Source organism: Capricornis sumatraensis, chromosome 12, assembly GCF_032405125.1.
Source record: "Capricornis sumatraensis isolate serow.1 chromosome 12, serow.2, whole genome shotgun sequence".
In the NCBI taxonomy this organism is placed as follows: domain Eukaryota; kingdom Metazoa; phylum Chordata; class Mammalia; order Artiodactyla; family Bovidae; genus Capricornis; species Capricornis sumatraensis.
The window spans coordinates 53,484,453-53,509,410 of NC_091080.1; positions in this window are offsets into that span (position 1 = coordinate 53,484,453).

Consider the following 24,958-nt stretch of genomic DNA (forward strand, 5'->3'; position numbering starts at 1 on the left):
AGATCATGATCTTCTAAAAAGGCTTCTAGCTATTTTTAGTTATTCCTAAACCCTAAACTCAGCAATCTTCTTTTGCCATAAATATTTCCCTCACAAACAAGTCTCAGATAACAGTCTTTCCCATGGCCTCAAGCTGCAGCCTATATGCTCATCCTGGAATATTCTTTGTAAAGATCTTTGAACGAATGTCAACAGTAACTTTATAAATTATTTTCTGGGCACAACTGTAGAAGGCTTTGTGCTTTCTCATGCTTCTCTCAAGCACCATAACATTCTTTCCAACCAACTCAACAAAAGAAAGGAAAGAAGTCAGAATCACAAGGCCCAACTCCTTCATCCTAGGGCTGTGCCTGCAAGATGAGGAGAGGGGGTTGGGGCCGTGACTCTATTTTGTCAGTAATGCCTAACATGGCTCCCGACAACAAGCTATTCCATTTTCTTCTCCAAATGTAAATTCAACATATATGGAGTAGATATTTGAGATTACTGAAAATATACATCTTCCTTAACTTCAGGAATACCAGGGATATTTAAAGATTTTGGCAATCATGACTTTTCTTATATTGAAAATCAAAGTATCCCTGTAGGATCCTGTTATCTATAGCAATCTTTCTATCTCTAGCATTCAGAATGCTTTTAGTTTATTTACTTTAAATTTCATGATTTAATAATTATTCCCTAATGTTTAACTTCATTTGTTAAAATTAAAAAATAATAATAATAATTAGGATAATGTTGCTTATTTGGAGTCTTTTGTAATTGCATAAAAAAATTAGGATATTTATTTTTTGTGAAAATATGCCATTGGAGGGACTTCCCTGGTGGTCCAGTGATTAAGAATCCACTTTGCAATGTAGGGGATAGGGGTTTCAATTCCTGTTTTGGGAACTAAGATCCCATATGCTATAGGGCAAATAAGCCCTTGCACCACAATTAAAGAAGCCCTTGTGGGCTTCAATGAAGAACTCTTATGCTGCAAATAAGACCTGACACAATCAAATAAGTAAATAAATAAATATTTTTTTCAATGTTGTTGAAATTTTTCAAAAATGTTACTGGAATTCTGAAAAGGATTGCATTGAACCTATAGATGTTTTATGTAATATGGACATTTTAACAACATTAATTCTTCCAGTCTGTGAAAATGGATGTTTTCCCATTTGCTTGTTTTCTCTAACATTTTTCATCAAAAGTTTGTTTCCATTGTATAGATCTTTCACTTCTGTGATTAAAATCATGACTAATATAATGCATTTATATTATATTATCTTTGGTGGGATTTAATGGGATTGTTTTCTTTATTTTTTTTCCAGATACTTTGTTGTTAACATTTAGAAATAAAATTAATTCTATATATTTATATTATATCCTGAATTTTACTAAAATCTTTGATTAAATACAACAGTTGGATGATGGATTCTTTAAGGTTTTCTGTGTATAAGATTATATCCATTGTGAATAGTTACAATTCTACTCCTTCCTTTCCAATTCAGATACCTTTTATTTCTTGGTCTTATCTAATTCTTCTAAATATACTTCTAGTTCTGTGTTGAATAAAAACAGTGAGAGTAGACACCCTTTTCTTTGTTTTGTTCCTGATGTTAGAAGAAAACTCAACATTTTACTACTGAGCATGATATTCACTGTTGATTTGTTGTATTGAACCCTGAATAGCAAAGCAATACTGAGAAAGAAGGACAAATCAGAGGCATTACACTTCCTGATTTCAAGCTACATTTCACAGCTATGGTAACTAACAGTATGGTCAGGCATAAAAACACACAAAGAACAATGGAACAGAATAGAGAGTCCTAAAACAACCCACGTGTATACGGTCAACTAATATTGGACAAGGGAGTAAAGAGTACACATGGAGAAAGGATACTTCCTTCAATAAATGGTGTTGGAAAGCTGGATAACCACATGGAGAAAAATGAAATCAAACATCTTGCACCCCACTCACAAAAGTTAACTTGACATGAAGTAAAAACATAAACATTAGACATGGTACCTTAAATTTCTGGAGGAAATCATAGTAGAGGAAAACTTTGACACTGGTCTTGGTAATGATTTTTTGGATATGACCCCCAAAAGGTCAAGGGACAAAAGCAAAAGTCAACAAGTGGAAATACACCAAACTAAAAAGCTTCTGCACAATGAGAGAAACAATCAACAAAATGGAACCTATAGAATGGGAGAAAATATTTATAACCATATGTCAGGTAAAGGGTTAATATCCAAAATATGTAAAGAAGTCCAACAACTCAGTATCAGAAAAATAATCCAATTAAAACATGAGCAAAGAAACTGAATAGACATCTTTTCCAGAGAAGCTATCCAATGGTCAATAGGATCCTGAAAATGGGCTCAATATCAGGAATCATCAGGGTAATGCAAGTTAAAATCATGAGATCGTATCATCTCACAGATGTTAGAATGGCTGTCATGAAAAAGATACAAGATAACAAATGTTGGTGAGGATGCAGAGAAAAGGGAACACTTGTGCACTGTTGGGGGGCATGTATATTGGTTTAGGCACTATGGAAATTAAGATGGAGGTTTCTCAGAAAATTAAAAATAAAACTACCATGTGATCTAGCAATTCCATTTCTTGCTATGTATCCAAAGGAAATAATAGCAGGATATTTGTACTTCCATGTTCATTGCAGTGTTATTCACCATACCCAAAATGCAATCTAAGGGTCTGTCAGCAAATGAACTTAAAGGTGAGCATTATTCACCTATGAGAAGGGAATCCTGCCATTTGTAACCACATGAATGGACCTTAAGGGCATAATGCTAGGTGAAGTAAGTCAGAAAGAAAGCTACAAATATTGCATGATAACGGTTATATGTGGAATCTAAAAAAGGCACGTTTGTAGCAACAGAAAGTAGAATGGTTGTTAGTAGAGCCTGCAGAATAGGGATATTATGGAGATATTTAAGGGTACAAACTTGTAACTAGAAAAAGAAAATAATCCTGGCAATTTAATGAACAGTCAAGTGATTATAATCAAATACTATATTTTACACACCAAAATTACTGGGAGTAGATCTTAATTATTATCACCACATAAAAGAAAATAAAATTATGTGAGGTGATAAAGATGCCAGCTAAGGCTATTGTAATAACCATATTGCAAAATGTAAATGTATCAAATCAACTTATTTTATACCTTAAACTTACATAATATTATGCCAATTATATCCTTAAAAATTGAGGAAAGCCAAGGCAAGTTCAATGAACATTTTTGAACTCAGAAAATGGGTTGGATTCAGGTAATTGACTGTAATGAGTGAAAGAATCATAACAAGCAGAGAAACAAGTGCCACTGATTATGGCACATTCTTTATAAACTCTCTTTAAGGTAACCTTTTGTAAAGTTTTTCACCCAATCCGTGTACAATTTGGCCTGATTGATGAAAATTTCATAAATCTGTGATTTAAGTAACCACAGTTAACAACAGAAAAGGTTTTTGACAGTGGTGCAAATATTTTAAAGCCTTCACGTAGTACTACAGCATTATTTTGATATCCCTGGATATATTTAATCCTGTTTGTATTAAATTTAAATATCTTTGGTAAAATAAAACAAAAAGGAAATATAAACACAATACTTTTCATAGCTTTCTGATTTTTTCAAATGAGTTGTCTAAATGTATCCCCCAAACAATCTATGTAAACAATAGATTTGAATAATGCCAAGTTGCTTCAGTTGTGTCCGACTCTATTTGATCCAATAGATGGCAGCCCACAAGGCTCCTCTGTCCCTGGGATTCTCCAGGCAAGAATACTGGAGTGGGTTGCCATTTCCTTCTTCAATGCATAAAAGTGAAAAGTGAAAGTGAAATTACTCAGTCATGCCTGACTCTTAGTGACCCCATGGACTGCAGCCTACCAGGCTCCTCCGTCCATGGGAATTTCCAGGCAATAGTACTGGAGTGGGCTGCTATTGTCTTCTCCGATTTGAATAATAGAGAAGGTTTAATCTGAACTCAGCTATATCATATAAATTAAACACCAAGAAAAAACCAATAGAGTAACATTGTTTTGCATTACAAGAAAAGAAAAATTCTCAAAGTTGTGCTTTTCAAGATACAGATTCACAGTATATTTACTTTAGCACACATGGATCTCTGTATAAGGTCAAAACATATATGTGATATTTTTCAAGCTTTTCTTCTAGATTTCCAGCACTTTATTGTATGTCCACATTAAACCTGCTTCCTTCTTTCTCCCCTTCTCTTTCCATTTCTTTCATAATTTAATGTTCTATCTAGTTTTCTATTCACACACAAACAAATAACCATTATATTTCTGTATAGATACATATGCATAACATAGTATTTTTCATATATAACACTATATATTACATATGTATATGAGACATTTATTGTCTACTTCAGTTAAACTACTGAAAACTGAAAGAAAAATTAGACAGAATTAGACACTTCTACTAAATCCAATCTGTCTACCACAAACTAGGTAGCTTATTCTTTAAGAAAACTCCAATTTTGAATAGAAACATTTTTAAAGGAAAATTCTGTCTATTGTATATAAAACTACTGAAAGAATAAATAGCATTATGAAAGTGAAAAATCCAGAATATTAAATTAATAAAAGAATTTAGTAAAAGCAGAGGAACCAGAGATCAAATTGCCAACGAACGCTGGATCATGGAAAAAAGGAAGAGAGTTCCAGAAAAACATCTATTTCTGCTTTATTGATTATAACAAAGCATCTGACTATGTGGATCACAATAAACTGTGGAAAATTCTGAAAGAAATGGGAATACCAGACCATCTGACCTGCCTCTTGAGAAACCTATATGCAGGTCAGGAAGCAACAGTTAGAACTGGACATGGAACAACAGACTGGTTCCAAATAGGAAAAGGAGTATGTCAAGGCTGTATATTGTCACCCTGCTAATTTAACTTATATGCAGAGTACATCATGAGAAACACTAGGCTGGAAGAAGCACAAGCTGGAATCAAGATTGCTGAGAGAAATCTCAATAACCTCAGATATGTAGATGACACCACCCTTATGGTAGAAAGTGAAGAGGAACTAAAAAGCCTCTTGATGAAGGTGAAAGAGGAGAGTGGAAAAATTGGCTTAAAACTCAACATTCAGAAAACTAAGATCATGGCATCTGGTCCCATCATTTCATGGGAAATAGATGGGGAAACAGTGGAAACAATATCAGACTTTATTTTTGGGGGCTCCAAAATCACTGCAGATGGTGACTGGAGCCATGAAGTTAAAAGACACTCCTTGGAAGGAATGTTATGACCATCCTAGATAGCATATTGAAAAGCAGAGATATTACTTTGCCAACAAAGTTCCGTCTAGTCAAGGCTATGGTTTTTCCAGTGGTCATGTATGGATGTGAGAGTTGGACTGTGAAAAATGCTGAGCGCCAAAGAATTGATGCTTTTGAACTGTGGTGTTGGAGAAGACTCTTGAGAGTCCCTTGGACTGCAAGGAGATCCAACCAGCCCATTCTGAAGGAGATCAGTCCTGGGATTTATTTGGAAGGAATGATGCTAAAGCTGAAACTCCAGTACTTTGGCCACCTCATGCGAAGAGTTGACTCATTGGAAAAGACTCTGATGCTGGGAGGGATTGGGGGCAGGAGGAGAAGGAGCCGACAGAGGATGAGATGGCTGGATGGCATCACTGACTCGATGGACATGAGTTTGAGTGAACTCCAGAAGTTGGTGATGGACAGGGAGGTCTGGCGTGCTGTGACTCATGGGGTTGCGAAGAGTCGGACACGACTGAACAACTGAACTGAACTGAATATACTTTAATTTCTGTTTGAAATACTATAGTATTTTAAGTAAGATTAATGTTTCTTTGATTCATGCTTAAAATACTGTGTGGAAAAGAGGATCACCTTTAGAAAAATACAAAATTATATTTGACATGCTCTTTATTAACTCATGAAAATGCTGCTGTACCTGCTAATATGAAGAGATAATGTATTCATATATTCAATTAAAAAGGTGATTATTAGGCATCTGAAATTAAGGTCAAAAGTATAAGTATTCTCATATTATTTTATTTTCAAATAATCCAAAGAGCTTTTTAACAAATAGAATATAATTACTAGAAAATGAAGACATATACTCATAGCAATGTGGCAGAATCAAAAGCTTCAACATGGTAATAATGAAAAAGGTTAGAAAAAATAAATGGGCTCTAGGTTGTATTCTGTCACAGCTTATGTATACTATCTGTGAAACAAGAAAGCTGATTTAATTTTCCTAGTGTTCTTCTCAACCATTAAAACATTATGGTGTTAAAAATTATTTTTGCGCATTTTTTTGTGTTCAACCATATAGTAATCACCTTAGAAGAATCAAGAATTATGTTTTATAATAATAATACAAGAACCATCAAAATAATAATAGTTCATTCTCAATGTTTATAAACAATATAAATATACATACATACATGGAAATTGTATTTATTGTGGTGACAAAGCTAGGCATTTTCCTTGATCTCATAGAGTTTACAATATTGAGACAAAGTTAATAATAAATACATAATTTGAATTTAATAAAATAGAAGTGAATGTATATAGTAGAATTCTGAGTCTCTAACTTTAATTTGCAAATGGTGCTATCATTTGTTAAAGTTAGTAAAATAGATTTTTAGCAGGAAAACAGTGATTGCCACATTCTGTTCATTTAGGAATAATGGAGAGTTAACCAACATCAAGTAGAAAGTTGGATACATGTGTCTGGTACAAAATATTTAGGTTTTTGATGGAGAAACCTGCATTAATTTGTCACCATATATTTGACATTGAAACCCATGTAACTGATGTTATTAACAAAAATAGCAAAAATAGTGCAGATATAGAAAATGAAAAAAAAAAAAAAAAGATTAGTTGTGAATGTCAAAATGGGAATAAGAGATGTAATCAGAAGAGTGATAGAGAGGCAGCATATGAAGCCCACATGCTCCATGTGTCAGAAGCTAGAGAGGAAGAAAGGAATAATTAATCCTGTCATGTGCAACTTAGACATTGAGTAGAAATTACTCATTTGGCCAATATTGATTGTGTCCCTTTGCATGCCAGATGCAATCTTAGGTCCTAGGACACACCAGTGAAGAAATCAGTCCAGATTCCTCCCTTGTGGAGTCCTCTTTCCCTTCCCTAGCTAGGGGAGAGGGGATAATATAAGTAATAAATGGTAATTATATAAAATCATCAAGTATTTTGGAATTGCAATAAATGCTATAAAAATAAAGTTGGCTAGATAAAGTATTTTGTGAGTGTAGCAACCTAGCAAAATATAGTGAAGGATGAGATTAAAGAAATAATAAATAGCATTTACTATGAGTTTGAGCAGAGGAATGACATGTTATGAGTTGTATTTAAGAGAATTATTCCTGTAACTCTGCTAAAAACAAGCTGTAAAGGGATGGTGTAGAAGCTACAGTTCTAGTTTAGAGATTGGATTACTACAAGAGAACTTTTGGTGATGCCTTTATGAGAGTGCATAAGGATGGTGAAAGGTGCTTGGCTTTAACAAAGATTTTAAAAGAAGTACCAATAATCTTTTCTCCCCTCCCCACTCTGCTCTCATTCAGTAATGAGAATTCAAGGACAGTACTAAGATTTTTGGCCTGAGTAATTAGAAGCATAAGCTGCCATCAATTGAGGTATGACAATCTGAGGCTACACAAGATTTTGAGCAGTTTCAGAAGTTCAGTTGTAGACTTTTCAAGTTTAAGGTCTTGATTAGTCATCCAACTAGAAGCATTGTTGGAGAAAGTTGTCAATATGAGCTGGAGATATAATAATTGTGGACATTTTAAATACTTTGATAGCATTTAAAAACATAAGACTGAATGTAATTATCTAGAGAGTGAGTGTAGATAGAAAAGCTATTCGGGACAATGCAAAATCAATATGTGAGAGAGAAACAAAGGAGGTGTCAAAAGATGATGCTTGACTTGGCTACATGTGAAGGGATGATGATTTGTATGTCAGAGACATGTCCTCAGTCACAAAGTAAAAAGCAGGCTATTAAGAATCATAAAGTGAAAACTCAATATATATGACCTCATTAAATTTTCTCAGCGTTGCTATTAATGAACTGTATAATTATTTATACTCATTGATTAAGTAACTGTCAAATGTTATAGAGTTTCTAACTGCTTTTGTTGTTTATCTGCTAAGTCGTGTCCAATTATTTTGCAACCCCATAGACTGTAGTCCACCAAGCTCCTCTGGCCATGGGATTTCCCAGGCAAGAATACCAGAATGGGTTGCCATTTCCTTCTCCAGGGGATCTTTCTAACCTCAGAATCAAACCTGAGCCTCTTACATTGGCCGGTGTGTTCTTTACCACTGAGCCACCAGGGAAGCTCTTTTAACCCTGCTGCTGCTGCTAAGTCACTTCAGTCGTGTCTGACTCTGTGCGACCCCATAGATGGCAGCCCGCCAGGCTCCCCCATCCCTGGGATTCTCCAGGAAAGAACACTAGAGTGGGTTGCCATTTCCTTCTCCAATGCATGAAAGTGAAAAGTGAAAGTGAAGTCGCTCCGTCGTGTCCAACTCTTCGCGTTCTCATGGACTGCAGCCTACCAGGGTCCTCCGCCCATGCTAGGCTATTATATTGCTCTTAGACTGATCTCGTTTTTAAAAAGAAAATGAAGGAAAAGAAAGAGAAAAAAAATAATTGTCTACTAAATTATACATTGATTGTGCATTTGCAACTTATTTTTTCAATGAATAAGTATATTATTTGTTGATTGAATATGACATGTGATACATTATGGTTGGGAATTTAAAAGGATAGCCTGTAACTCTTTGAATCAAATATTGAAACTTCTAATCAGCATTTAGATCCCATTACTGTAGTTTCTTTTACTCATCTTGCATTACTCTTCATTATGTTTTCATTTGATTATTCTTTACTAAATAGTAACTTCTGATTTCCACCTTAATTTTCTATACATACTCTTCTTCTCTAGATGTTCTCAGATGCTAAGTTGTCTGACTCTTTTGCTACCAGATGAATTGTAGCCCACCAGGCTCCTCTGTCCATGGAACTTTCCAGGCAAGGATACTGGTGTGGGCTGCCATTTTCTTCTTCAGGAGATCTTCCATATCCAGGGATTGAACCCATGTCTCTTGCATTGGCAGGCAGGTTCTTTACCACTGGTGCAACCCAGGGGCTTCTCCTCTAGAAAAGCCTTTTCTTTATTTGAAGCAATTTCCAATACTCCTTCTGAAGTCTCATCTATGTTGTTTATTTATATTCTTTCATCTGATTTGCTACTTTTTAAAAACATTTTATAGGGTAACAAAATAAATGCTAAGACAGACTAAAGGCAAACAAATGAACAAGCAAAACTAGGAAAGTAGCAGTATATGCGTGAGACCAACAGAGAAAGGTAATATAATATGCATTTAATCCTAAATATGAAACTAATTAGATAAAAAGGAAATATTCAGAAATTCTGCTAGAAAATGAATAAACAGATGGCTACAGAACGTGATGCTTGAGAAAAGCTCTCCTGAATAAATGACAACTCAGAGTGTTTTTGATCATGTGTATCTATAAGTTTAATTCTTTAGAATTATAATTCTGTGGAAAACATGAAAACAATATGCTATATATTTAATGCTTAATTTTAGTCATAATAATTTTGTTCATGTTTGAACATAGCAGTGTTTTGAACGTCATTTGTTTGTTATTCAAAATGAATGGGTGACCCATTTTTGCCACAAAAATTTACAATCTAATTAATTGAAATAGCACTTCTAAATAATTTTTACACTGCAGGAATATAGCAGATGGAAAAATACAAATGGCTTTCCTCCTCATTCTATTCACATCTAATATGTTATGTGGTTTTAAGCAATATGAGTGGGACATAGTGGTATTTTCCACTCTCACTAATTCAATGAAATGAGTAGAGTTTAAATATAAACTTATTCTCTATTAGCTATGTGTTTAAAAGACTTATGGAAACACTGAATAACTCCTTACAGTAACTGAATAACTTCACCTGCTTATGAAGGCTCTTAGTTCAAAATGTGATGTATCAGATCTCCAAATGGACCAGACCACTTTTTTCTTTTTATCAGAAGACAGAGGAAACAGAGAATCCTTTCTTGCTACTGTCTAGTCTGGGGAGGTAAGTTCATTAACATGCCTCTGGTAAGTGACGATTTCATCACCTACCTTTCAGGATCCTGAGGATGACCCAACAACATTCTTTTTAGAATGCTAAACAAAAGTGTAGCCTGCTGACAAGAACAAATTGACAAACTGCAAAAATTACAACCTTTTAAAGGCTTTATCTTCTAAAATTTCCATCTATACATCCTTGAATCTTATTCCAGATAATCACTACTTGTTTTTATTTAAAGTAACATTAGTTTAACAACAAAACAAAAAATTATGTTTCCTCTCTTCTAACGTGTTCTATCTAAACTGGACTTAAAATTATTTTTCAAATTTAAGCTCTATTATTGTACATGAATGACTTAACAAACTTACAAATGACCATGTCACAGCCAGTGTCTGAGATTTTGTTCTTGACAACTAAACACTCTTTATTTACACTTAAATTCAGCTAACCATTGCAAGAACACCAAACACCTTGAAAAAAAAGAGTCAAAGTGTTAGTCTCTCAGTCATGTCCCTTTCTTTGTGTAGTCATGGACTATAGCCCACCAGACTCTTGTGTTCATGGAATTATCCAAGAAATAATACTGGAGTAGATAGCCATTCATTTCTCCAGGGGATCTTCCCAACCCTGGGATTGAACCCGGGTCTTCTTAATTGTTGGAGAAGGCATTGGCAACCCAGTCCAGTACTTTTGTCTGGAAAATCCCATGGACAGAAGTGCCTGAAGGCTGCAGTCCATGGGGTGGCTAAGAGTCAGACATGACTGACCGGCTTCCCTTTAACTTTTCATTTTCATGTATTGGAGAAGGAAATGACAAACCATTCCAGTGTTCTTGCCTGGAGAACCCCAGGGATGGGGGAGCCAGGTGGGCTTCTGTCTCTGAGTCACACAGAGTTGGACACGACTGAAATTTAACTCAGATGACCATAATATCTACTACTGTGAGCAGGAATCCCTCAGACGAAATGGAGTAGCCATCAGGGTCAACAAAAGAGTCCGAAATGCAGTACTTGGATGCAATCTCAAAAACGACAGACTGATCTCTGTTCATTTCCAAGGCAAACCATTTAATATCACAGTAATCCAAGTCTATGCCCCAACCAGTAATGCTGAAGAAGCTGAAGCTGAATGGTTCTATGAAGACCTATAAGACCTTTTAAAACTAATACCCCCAAAAGATGTCCTTTTCATTATAGGGGACTGGAATGCAAAAGTAGGAAGTCAAGAAACACCCGGAGTAACAGGCAAACTTGGCCCTGGAATGCAGAATGAAGCAGGGCAAAGACTAATAGAATTTTGCCAAAAAAAAAAAAAAAAATCCACTGGTCATAGCAAACACCCTCTTCCAACAACACAAGAGAAGACTCTACACATGGGCATCACCAGACGGTCCATATCGAAATCAGATTGATTATATTCTTTGTAGCCAAAGATGGAGAAGCTCTATACAGTCAACAAAAACAAAACCAGAAGCAGACTGTGGCTCAGATCATGAACTCCTTATTACCAAATTCACACTTAAATTGAAGAAAGTAGGGAAAACCGGTAGACCATTCAGGTATGACCTAAATCAAATCCCTTATGATTATACACTGGAAGTGAGAAATAGATTTAAGGGCCTAGATCTGATAGATAGAGTGCCTGATGAACTATGGAATGAGGTTTGTGACATTGTATAGGAGTCATCCCCATGGAAAAGAAATGCAAAAAAGCAAAATAGCTGTCTGGAGAGGTCTTACAAATAGCTGTGAAAAGAAGAGAAGCGAAAAGCAAAGGAGAAAAGGAAAGATATAAGCAACTGAATGCAGAGTTCCAAAGAATAGCAAGGAGAGATAAGAAAACCTTCCTCAGTGATCAATGGAAAGAAATAGAGCTAAACAAGAGAATGGGAAAGACTAGAGATCTCTTCAAGAAAATTAGAAATACCAAGGGAACATTTCATGCAAAGATGGGCTTGATAAAGGACAGAAATGGTCTGGACCTAACAGAAGAAGAAGATATTTAGAAGAGGTGGCAAGAATACATGGAAGAACTGTACAAAAAAAGATCTTCACGGCCCAGAAAATCACGATGGTGTGATCACTCATCTAGAGCCAGACATCTTGGAATGTGAAGTCAAGCGGGCCTTAGAAAACATCACTATGAACAAAGCTAGTGAAGGTGATGGCATTCCAGTTGAGCTATTTCAAATCCTGAAGGATGATGCTGTGAAAGTGCTGCACTCAATATGCCAGCAAGTTTGGAAAACTCAGCAGTGGCCACAGGACTGGAAAAGGTCAGTTTTCATTCCAATCCCAAAGAAAGGCAATGCCAAAGAATGCTCAAACTACTGCACAATTGGACTCATCTCACATGCTAGTAAAGTATAATGCTCAAAATTCTCCAAGCCAGGCTTCAGTAGTACGTGAACCGTGAAATTTCAGTTGTTCAGGCTGGTTTTAGAAAAGGCAGAGGAACCAGAGATCAAATTGCCAACATCCGCTGGATCATGGAAAAAGCAAGAGGGTTCCAGAAAAACATCTATTTCTGCTTTATTGACTATGCAAAAGCCTTTGACTGTGTGGATCACAATAAACTGTGGAAAATTCTGAAAGAGATGTGAATACCAGACCATCTGACCTGCCTTTTGAGACACCTATATGCAAGTAAGGAAGCAACAATTAGAAGTGGACATGGAACAACAGACTGGGCTCCAAATAGGAAAAGGAGTACGTCAAGGCTGTATATTGTCACCCTGCTTATTTAACTTATATGCAGAGTACACCATGAGAAATGCTGGACTGGAAGAAGCACAAGCTGGAATCAAGATTGCTGGGAGAAATATCAATAACCTCAGATATGCAGATGACACCACCCTTATGGCAGAAAATGAAGAGGAACTAAAAAGCCTCTTGATGAAAGTAAAAGAGGAGAGTGATAAAGTTGGCTTAAGTCTCAACATTCAGAAAACAAAGATCATCACATCCGGTCCCATCACTTCATGGGAAATAGATGGGGAAACAGTGAAAACAGTGTCAGACTTCAATTTTTTGGCCTCCAAAATCACTGCAAATGGTGACTGCAGCCATAAAATTAAAAAGACGCTTACTCCTTGGAAGAAATTTATGACCAACTTAGACAGCAGATTCAACAGCAGAGACATTACTTTGCCGACTAAGGTCCCTCTAGTCAAGGCTATGGTTTTTTTCAGTAGTCACATATGGATGTGAGAGCTGGACTGTGAAAAAGGCTGAGTGCCGAAGAAGTGATGCTTTTGAACTGTGGTGTTGGAGAAGACTCTTGAGAGTCCCTTGGACTGCAAGGAGATCCAACCAGTCCATTCTGAAGGAGATCAGCCCTGGGATTTCTTTGGAAGGAATGAGTCTAAAGCTGAAGCACCAGTACTTTGGCAACCTCAGACTCTGATACTGGGAGGGATTGGGGGCAGGAGGAGAAGAGGAGGATAGAGGATGAGATGATTGGATGGCATCACTGACTCAATGGACGTGAGTCTGAGTGAACTCACGGAGTTGGTGATGAACAGGGAGGCCTGGCGTGTTGCGATTCATGGGGTCGCAAAGAGTTTGACACAACTGAGCGACTGAACTGAAGTGACTTAGCAGCAGCAGCTCCTGAATTGTAGGCAGATTCTTCACCCCCTGATTCACCAAGGAAACCCCAGTGCCTTCCCGGAAATGCATTGCTAAAATCTAAAATTCAAACTCTGAACTTTGCTAGTAGTTTCTCAACATTTATCTCTCTCATCTTCTTAATCGAAACAAACTGGCTTCTTGACAATATTGAGATCTATTTTACATCTGACAAATTTCTTCTTTCTATTCAGTTCTTTTCAGCCGCATCCAACTCTTTGCAATCCCATGGACAGCAGCACACCAGGCCTCCTTGTTTATCATCAACTTCTGTAGTTTACTCAAACTCATGCCCATTGAGTCAGTGATGCCTTCCACCATCTCATCCTCTGTCATCCCTTTCTCCTCCAGCCTTCAAACTTTCCCAGCATCAGGGTCTTTTCCAACCAGTCAGTTCTTTGGATCAGGTGGCCAAGTATTGGAGTTTCAGACTAAGCTTCAGTCCTTCCAATGAATATTCATGAATGATTTCCTTTAAGATGGACTGGTTACATCTCCTTGCAGTCCAAGGGACTCTCTAGTGCTTCTCCAACACCACAGTTCAAAAGCATCAATTCTTTGGCATTAAGCTTTCTTTACAGTCCAAGTCCTGCATCCATACATGACTATTGAAAAAAAATCATAGTTTTAACTAGATGGACCTTTGTTGGCAAAGTAATGTCTCTGCTTTTTAATAAGCTGTCTAGATTGGTCATAACTTTTCTTCCAAGGAGCAAGTGTCTTTTAATTTCATGGCTGCAGTCAACATCTGCCGTCATTTTGGAGCCCAGAAAAATAAAGTCTGTCACTCCTTCCATTTTCCCTACCTATTTGCCATGAAATAATGGAGCCATATGCCATTAACTTAGTTTTCTAAATGTTGAATTTTAAGCCAACTTTTACACTCTCCTCTTTCACTTTCATCAAGAGGCTCTTTATTTCTTCACTTTCTGTCTTTACTTTCTGAAGACCCCTTGTGGTTCAGATGGTAAAGAGTTCTGCCTGCAATGCAGGAGACCCAGGTTCGATCCCTGGGTTGGGAAGATCCCCCAGTGAAGGATATGCCAACCTAGTCCAGTAATCTTGCCTGGAAAATCCCACGAATGGAGGAGCCTGGCAGGTACAGTCCTTGGGGTCACAAAGAGTCAAACATGACTGAGTAACTTCACCTTCACTTTTCTGTCATAAGGGTGGTGTCATCTGCATATCTAAGGTTATTGATATTTCTCCCAGCAATCTTGATTCCAGTTTGTGCTTCATTCAGCGCGGCATTTCACATGATGTACTCTGCATATAAGTTAAATAAGCAGGGTGACAATATACAGCCTTGACGTACTACTTTTCCTATTTGGAACCAGTCTGTTGTTCCATGTCCAGTTCTAAATATGCCAGCAAATTTGCAAAACTCAGCAGTGGCCACAGGACTGGAAAATGTCAGTTTTCATTTAAAGAAATGCAACGCCAAAGAATGTTCCAACTACCGCACAATTGCACTCATTTCACATGCTAGTAAAGTAATGCTCAAAATTCTCCAAGCCAGGCTTCAACAATACGTGAATCATGAACTTCCTGATGTTCAAGCATCTACTCTGCTTTATTGACTATGCCAAAGGCTTTGACAGTGTGAATCACAAAAAACTGTGGAAAATTCTTCCGTTAGAGCCTTTCTTTCCAATTTAGCTTATAATGCATAATTTTGAAAGTAAAAACGGTTGCCCCATAAATACAATTAATTTTGATGATATCCTTTGCTCTGTAAGTATATTTTAAGCATAAAATAAATGATAGAAGTGAAGAAATAACAAAATGATATTTAAGGGTTGAGTGAGTTGAGAGAGACACAGTTGGTGATCAGAAATGGGTATGATAAGAAATTAGAAGTTTTTAAAGTTACCAAAAATGTAATACCAAGACAAATGTGCTCTGTTTAGACTGTAATTTGTTTAGAAACATGTAAGAAAGCATTGCAGAAGAAGTATGTTGTGGGATAAAAATTAAATTGTAAATCTCTACAGACATGTTAGGTAGAAAGAATCTCCAGATGGAGAGTCAGAGTGATTGACACACTCTAACTTTGCAAGTTCTTTTAGGCCTTGACTAATTAGCTTATATTTATTTTTTTTTTTAACTATGATTATGTAGTTTAACAAGTTCATGTGCACTGTGTGCTATAATATTTAGTAAAGTTTATTCTGGCCTGGTGTCTTTGCTAAACCAAACATCTTTTCCAATTAAAAAAAAAAAAGTTTATCATGTTGAAAGGTGATTTTATTGGAGTTTGTCTTGAGAAAGCTATTTTTTTCATTACTCTTATTGATTATTTCTTCCATTTGAACCTGGTCTTTAATGTTTACTATTCTTTATTATTCTTTAATTGCGTCTGAGGTCAGGAGCAGCTGGGAGAAGCCACCTGGCGCCTGAGGCCAGGGTCGGTGACCCTGAGGAGCCACCCCGAGCCCGAGGCCAGGGGTGACAGCTGGGAGGAGCCACCTCACGCCCGAGGCCAGGGGCAGTGACCCTGAGGAGCCATCCTGAGACTGAGGCTTGGGCCCGCAGCCAGAAGGAGCAATCCGAGGAGAAGTGGCTGCGCAGGCGCAGGAGGGCCTAGAGGAGCTATCCCACGTTGAAGGTCAGGAACAATGGTGGTAAGGAGATATCCCTCATCCAAGGTAAGGAGCAGTGGCGTGCTCTGCTGGAGCAGCCTTGAAGAGATACCCCCACGTCGAAGGTAAGAGCAACCCAAGTAAGATGGTAGGTGTTGCAAGAGGCCATCAGAGGGCAGACACACTGAAACCATATTCACAGAAAACTAGTAAATCTAATCACACTAGGACCACTGCCTTGTCTAACTCAATGAAACCAAGCCATGCCTGCAGGTGCAACCCAAGACAGGCGGGTCATGGTGGAGAGGTCTGAGAGAACGTGGTCCACTGGAGACGGGTATTGCAAGCCACTTCAGTATTCTTGCCTTGAGCACCCCATGAACAGTATGAAAAGGCAAAATGATAGGATACTGAAAGAGGAAATCCCCAGGTCAGTAGGTGCCCAATACGCTACTGGAGATCAGAGGAGAAATAACTACAGAGAGAATGAAGGGATGGAGCCAAAGCAAAAACAATATCCAGCTGTGGATATGACTGGTGATAGAAGCAAGGTCCGATGCTGTAAAGAGCAATATTGTATAGGAACCTGGAATGTCAGGTCCATGAATCAAGGTAAATTGGATGTGGTCAAAAAAGAGATGGCAAGGGTGAACGTTGACATTCTAGGAATCAGCCAACTAAAATGGACTGGAATGGGTGAATTTAACTCAGATAACCATTATATCTACTACTGCGGGCAGGAATCCCTCAGAAGAAATGGAGTAGCCATCATGGTCAACAAAAGAGTTCGAAATGAAGTACCTGGATGAAGTCTCAAAAATGACAGAATGATCTCTGTTCATCTCCAAGGCAAACCATTTAATATCACAGTTATCCAAGTCTATGCCCCAACAAGTAATGCTGAAGAAGCTGAAGTTGAATGGTTCTATGAAGACCTACAAGACCTTTTAGAACTAACATCCAAAAAAGATGTCCTTTTCATTATAGGGGACTGGAATGCAAAAGTAGGAAGTCAAAAAACACCTGGAGTAACAGGCAAATTTGGCCTTGGAGTACAGAATGAAGCAGGGCAAAGACTAATAGAGTTTTGCCATGAAAATGCACTGGTCATAGCAAACACCCTCTTCCAACAACACAAGAGAAGACTCTACACATGGACATCACCAGACGGTCTATATCGAAATCAGATTGATTATATTTGCAGCCAAATATGGAGAAGCTCTATAGAGTCAGCAAAAATAAGACCAGGAGCTGACTGTGGCTCAGATCATGAACTCCTTATTACCAAATTCACACTTAAATTGAAGAAAGTAGGGAAAACCGGTAGACCATTCAGGTATGACCTAAATCAAATCCCTTATGATTATACACTGGAAGTGAGAAATAGATTTAAGGGCCTAGATCTGATAGATAGAGTGCCTGATGAACTATGGAATGAGGTTTGTGACATTGTATAGGAGTCAGGGATCAAGACCATCCCCATGGAAAAGAAATGCAAAAAAGCAAAATGGCTGTCTGGAGAGTCCTTACAAATAGCTATGAAAAGAAGAGAAGTGAAAAGCAAAGTAGAAAAGGAAAGATATAGGCATTTAAATGCAGAGTTCCAAAGAATAGCAAGAAGAGATAAGAAAGCCTTCCTCAGTGATCAATGCAAAGAAATAGAGGAAAAAAACAGATTGGGAAAGACTAGAGATCTCTTCAAGAAAATTAGAGATACCAAGGGGACATATCATGCGAAGATGGGCTCAATAAAGGAGAGAAATGGCCTGGACTTAACACAAGCAGAAGATATTAAGAAAAGATGGCAAGAATACACAGAAGAACTGTACAAAAAAGATATTCATGACCCAGATAGTCATGATGATGTGATCACTAATCTAGAGCCAGACATTTTGGAATGTGAAGTCAAGTGGGACTTAGAAAGCATCACTACGAACAAAGCTAGTGGAGGGGATGGCATGCCAGTTGAGCTGTTTCAAATCCTGAAAGATGATGCTGTGAAAGTGCTGCACTCAATATGCCAGCAAGTTTGGAAAACTCAGCAGTGGCTACAGGACTGGCAAAGTCAGTTTTCATTCCAATTCCAAAGAAAGGCAATGCCAAAGAATGCTCAAACTACTGCACAATTGGACTCATCTCACATGCTAGTAAAGTAATGCTCAAAATTCTCCAAGGCAGGCTTCAGCAATCCACACACCATGAACTCCCTGATGTTCAAGCTGGCTTTAGAAAAGGCAGAGGAACCAGAGATCAAATTGCCAACATCCGCTGGATCATGGAAAAAGCAAGAGGGTTCTAGAAAAACATCTATTGATCTATTGACTATGACAAAGCCTTTGACTGTGTGGATCCCAATAAACTGTGGAAAATTCTGAAAGAGATGGGAATACCAGACCACCTGACCTGCTTCTTGAGTAATCTGTATGCAGGTCAGGAAGCAACAGTTAGAACTGGACATGGAACAGCAGACTGGTTCCAAATAGGAAAAGGAGTGTGTCAAGGCTGTATATTGTCACCCTGCTTATTTAACTTATATTCAGAGTACATCATGAGAAACGCTGGACTGGAAGAAACACAAGCTGGAATCAAGATTGCCGGGAGAAATATCAATAACCTCAGATATGCAGATGACACCACCCTTATGGCAGAAAGTGAAGAGGAACTAAAAAGTCTCTTGATGAAAGTGAAAGAGGAGAGAGAAAAAGTTTGCTTAAAGCTCAACATTCAGAAAACGAAGATCATGGCATCCGGTCCCATCTCTTCATGGGAAATAGATGGGGAAACAGTGGGAACAGTGTCAGACTTAATTTTCTTGGGCTCCAGAATCACTGCAGATGGTGACTGCCACCATGAAATTAAAAGACGCTTACTCCTAGGAAGAAAAGTTATGACCAACCTCAATAGCATATTCAAAAGCAGATAAATTACTTTGCTGACTAAGGTCCCTCTAGTCAAGGTTATGGTTTTTCCTGTGGTCATGTTTGGATGTGAGAGTTGAACAGTAAAGAAGGCTGAGCACCGAAGAACTGATGCTTTTGAACTGTGGTGTTGGAGAAGACTCTTGAGGGTCCCTTGGACTGCAAGGATATCCAACCAGTCCATTCTGAAGGAGATCAGCCCTGGGATTTCTTTGCAAGGACTTATGCTAAAGCTGAAGCGCCAGTACTTTGGCCACCTCATGCAAAGAGTTGACTCATTGGAAAAGACTCTGATGCTGGGAGGGATTGGGGGCAGGAGGAGAAGGGGACGACCGAGGATGAGATGGCTGGATGACATCACTGACTCGATGGACGTGAATCTGAGTGAGCTCCGGGAGATGGTGTTGAACAGGGAGGCCTGGTGTCCTGCGATTCATGGGGTCGCAAAGAGTCGGACACGACTGAGCGACTGAACTGAACTGAACTGAATGTTTAGTATTGTTTATTTTGTTCCTTTGATATATCTTTAGTTACTTACAGCTGAACTGTACTGCTATAATATTAATGTCTTAAAAAACTGTTTATTCCCAATCGTAAAGGAAATCAGTCCTGAATATTCATTGGAAGGACTGATGATGAAGCTGAAACTCCAATAGTTTGGCCACATAATGTGAAGAACTGATTCACTGGAAAAGACCCTGATGATGGGAAAAATTGAAGGCAGGAGGAAAAGGGGATGACAGAAGATGAGATGCTTGGATGGCATCACTGACTCTATGGACATGAGTTTGAGCAGGCTCTGGGAGTTGGTGATGAACAGGGAAGCCTGGTGTGCTTCAGTCCATGGGTTTGTAAAAAGTTCGACATCACTGGGTGACAGAACTGTACTGAATGTGTGCTAAAGGCAGTTTCTGTGTTACCTCTTCATTTCAAATACTATAATGCTTATAAACCATTTTTAAGATTACTTTGAATGTTTTCCAAATATATGCAACTAAATTGTGATCCTTTTGAGAGGAAAAAAAATGTAATTTTTTAATCAATAAATGCCTAACCCTGAATATAATGTTAGTTTTATGTTACCATACTTTGGGCAAGTCTTTCAATGTGTGATCTTATTTTCAGAAACTTTTGTATTTTGTGTTTTCCTGTTTCTCTGGTTCACTTAATCTGATAGTCCAGGAGGGTTGAATGTAGTTTTTTTTTTTTTTTTTCCCAACATTATGCTTATTTTCCATTCTCTGTTTTACAAGACTTGCCATTTGAAGACTCATTCTTATAGCTCTTACGGATGCTCTTCTAATTCCCTGGTTTGTCCATCTTCATCTTCAATAATTCATTCAGTTATTCACTCAGTGAGAAAAACTTTCACAAGACCTTAATTTCAATTCCTGTGTATATTTAATTACAGTATCATTTGCATCTAGTTTTTCCCCATATGTGCTTTGATCTGAAGTTGTTTATTTTACATCTTTTCAAGCCTTGTATATTTTTTTACTGCTGCTGAGGTTCTATTATTCATAATTTCAGACTATATCACAGTGACTTCCACATAATATCTGCATAACAAAGCTTTATTATAAAATGATTAAATTATTAATTTACATGACAAAATTCTCACTGAATGGAGACAACCATTAGTCACAGTACTTTAAGATTTTTTTTTTTTTACCACATTTGAAGAATGAGCAAATAGACAAGAGAAGAAGGGAGACAAAAAATACAAGGCAGTCTGAAAATAGCATTGTATAGTCAAGGACTTGCCAAAATGACCAAACCCTAGTGTCTTTATTTTGGTACCTGAATGTTAGTAGGTAAATTGTTGCATAGTTACCTCCAAATGTTATCTTTTTGTTTTCTAAAAGCAAAACTTTTTACTCAACCTATGATTGCTCAGAAAAAAAGACTATATTTCCCAGTGGCCTTGGAACAAAGTTCTGGTCAATCAGATGAGGTGCAAATTTCACATGGCAGCTTCTGGTAAACTTCTTGTCTAAGACAAATTGTATCAAACAAAGTTCAATAAGCAAGATTGACTTTATTTAAGATTATTGGAATTGTAGAGAGATCTTGGCTTCTATTGTGTTGAAAACAAGGCAGGAGGATGTTTAAACTCTGTGGTGTGTAGTGGAAAATTTGTGGAAGACAGGACAACAGTGGGGGCAAGTTGATAGTGGGGATTTATTGAGCACAGTGAATTATCCCTGAGTTTCCAAATGTTTTTTCTCTGTAATTAGGATCTGTTTTTCCTAATTGACATAAATCAAAGTTAGGCTCCTACACTCCCACAGAAACTGCGAAATAGAAGAACTACCTTTCTCGATGTTTTTGTTTGAAAGTGAGGGCTCAAGGTGCTTCAGAAACACATTCTTGGGTTGTGAAACTGACTAGAGACTGGCAGGATATTTATAACTGTTTCAGGGGTTTTGCTAGTGGTCATGTATGGATGTGAGAATTGGACTGTGAAGAAAGCTGAGTGCCAAGGAACTGATGCTTTTGAACTGCGGTGCTGGAGAAGACTCTTGAAAGTCTCCCTTGGACTGCAAGGAGATCCAACCAGTCCATTCTGAAGGAAATCAGCCCTGGTATTTCTTTGGAAGGAATGATGCTAAAGCTGAAACTCCAGTACTTTGACCACCTCATGTGAAGAGTTGACTCATTGGAAAAGACTCTGATGCTGGGAGGGATTGGGGGCAGGAGGAGAAGGGGACGACAGAGGATGAGATGGCTGGATGGCATCACTGACTCGATGGACGTGAGTCTGAGTGAGCTCCAGGAGTTGTTGGTGGACAGGGAGGCCTGGCGTGCTGCGATTCATGGGGTCACAAAGAGTCAGACATGACTGAGCAACTGAACTGAATTAGGGTATGAAGAAAAGGGAACCATTGTGCACTGCTGGTGGGAACGTAAATCGGTGCAGTTATTATGTAAAAAAGTGTTTAGTTTTCTCAAAGAAAGAAAATAGACCTAACATAATGCAGTTATTTCCCTTCTGAATTTTGTCTGAAGAAAATAAAAACACTAGCTTAAAAAGGCATGTGCCTGCTCTCCATGTTCATTATGGCACTATTCATCATAATGCATTAAAATGATATAATTTCTAATAAATAATAGAATATTTTTCAGCCATGAAAAGGAATAAATCATTACCATTTTCAATAATATGGACCTCAATGACTGAAGTGAAATAAGTCAGACAAAGATGAATATTGTATGTGAAATAAAAACAAAACAAAAATAATGAAAAACAAGATACAGAGAATGATTGCCATAAGTGGGATGGGGAATTGAAAGAAATGGGTGAACGGTGGTCAATGGTGGAAAAACATTACTTTGTTGGAGTTAGCAGATAATAATAATCATTTGTGGTCCTGGATCACACTGACACCATTTTGAGCCTGAGTCCTATCTCTTCCCTTTGCTGCATGACTGAACTCTAACCTAATCACAAGAAATGCATGCAAGTCAAATAAGTTTCCTATAGTCTTTAACCCTTGACTTTATCTTATATTTAATTCTTTGCTGATGCAGATTGTTAATAGTCCATTAAGAATAATAGTCATGAGATCCCCAGGGAAGGAAAAACTCCTGGCTCTCACTGATGTGGATTTGCTTTTTCCTTTTTGGTCAGATTCTACATTTATCCTTGATTCCTTGATTCCTTTAAATTCCCCTATCTCCCTTTCAGGGACAGAGTGTAGCTACAAATGCCTCTGAATGACCATCTAACTGTATATAAGTTACTATAATAAATTTCACAATTAACTTAATGGTGTTGCTTGCTGTGTTTTCTGGTCTCAAAACTCTCAGTTGGAGAGATATTATTCAATATCCCTGCCTCTTAAGTAACATTGGCTACCCCCTTCAGTATTCTTGCCTAAAGAATCCCCATGGACACAGTAGCCTGGTGGGCTACAGTCCATGGGATCACAAAGAATAGACTGAGTGACTAAACAACAACTACTTTTGAAATCTAACTTTTGTAATTGTTAGAGTAACAGCTGCTGCAACAATTAAGCCACAAAATTCCAGGTGTGGAACGCAGCAGGTTTTCCTGGTAGCTGGGCAGATGACCTTCTTCGGTGTGGTAATCCGGGGACCCAGACTCCTACAAACTTTTGACTCAATCATCTTTTACATTCTTAAAGCCCTTTGCATGAAGCCAATGGAAGAAGGGAGATTATACAGAGAAAAGACACTCACTTTTCATTTAAATCATCATAGACAACACTAAGATTTTATGTTATCTTATTAAAACACACACAATCACACACACACACATCTACACAATAAGGAACATGGATGTGCATATAAGAATTTGAAAGAGGCAAAAACAAAAAGAACCTACAGCCAACATCATATCTCATGATGAAAGTCTAAATATTCTTCCCCTCATGAATGGGCATATGGTGAGGCTATCTGCTCCTTCTATTCCTATTCTACAAATTACTGGAGATCCTAAGCTGTGCAATCAGGCAAGTAAAAGAAATTAAGGGTGTAAAAATTGGAAAACAAGACGTAAAACTGCTTTTATTTATTGTTGACATGATTGTATATTTGTAGAGAATCTTAAGGAATCTACAGAAATATTGACAAAAACTAATAAGTGAATTGACAAGGTTGAAAACAACTACTACCTCACAGTAAAAAAGGGTAGGAGGCAAAATTTTTAATTACAAGTTAAATGTTCTAACAAAAAAGAGATGAGGGACCTACAGTTAGGAGGAAATTTCTAAAATTTTGGTCAAGCCAAGAAGAATATTAAGGCAGTCTTGGTTATTCTTTAACAACAACAAAAAAGGTAAGTAACCTTCTCCCCTTATTCATTTCTTTCTCCATCCAGATATCTGAAGTTGCTTTTTTTTTTTTTTTTTTTTTTTGGACTCTGTGAATATGGGTTATAGCCTAAGGATAGCTTAACCCTGAACTGAAGAGATTCAGAATCTGTGAGGACTTTGTGCAGCAGAGATGCTATATCAACACACTTCCAGATATTTTGACTGTTGAAATCACTGTGGAAGTTGGATGTCTTTACTCTCAGTTGAACATAATCCTAATTTTATCACTTGGTTGTTGAATTTCAGTAAGTCCAAATGGGTTCCTAAATAGTTTCTCTGAACTCCACCAACACATATGAGTGATTTGAACCTTAAAATCCCTACATTTGTTTACTTTCTGTTTTAATTTATTGTATTTTATATACAAATATCTTACTTTCCCAACTTAATTCAAAGCTATGTCTCATTTTGCACACCCTTTAGAGGATAATACGGTAACTATGAATTTTCGGTCATGTAATATTTGCTGGAATGATTATTTCCTTGTTTTAATATATTTATTTTTAATTGAAGGATATTACTATATAATGTTGTGTTGGCTTCTGCCATATATCAACATTAATTAGCTATAGGTTTACATATGTTCCCTCCCTTTTAAAACTCCCTCCCACTTCCCACCTCATCCTACCCTTCTAGGTTGTCAGAGATCACTGAGTTGACCTTCCTATGTTATATAGCAACTTCCTATTAGCTATTTCACAGGTGGTAATTCATATGTTTCAATGCTACCCTTTCAATTCATCACTCTCTCCTACCCCTTCTGTGTCCATGAGTCTGCTTTCTATGTCTGAGTCTCTATTCCTGCCCTGCAAATAGAGTCATCAGTACC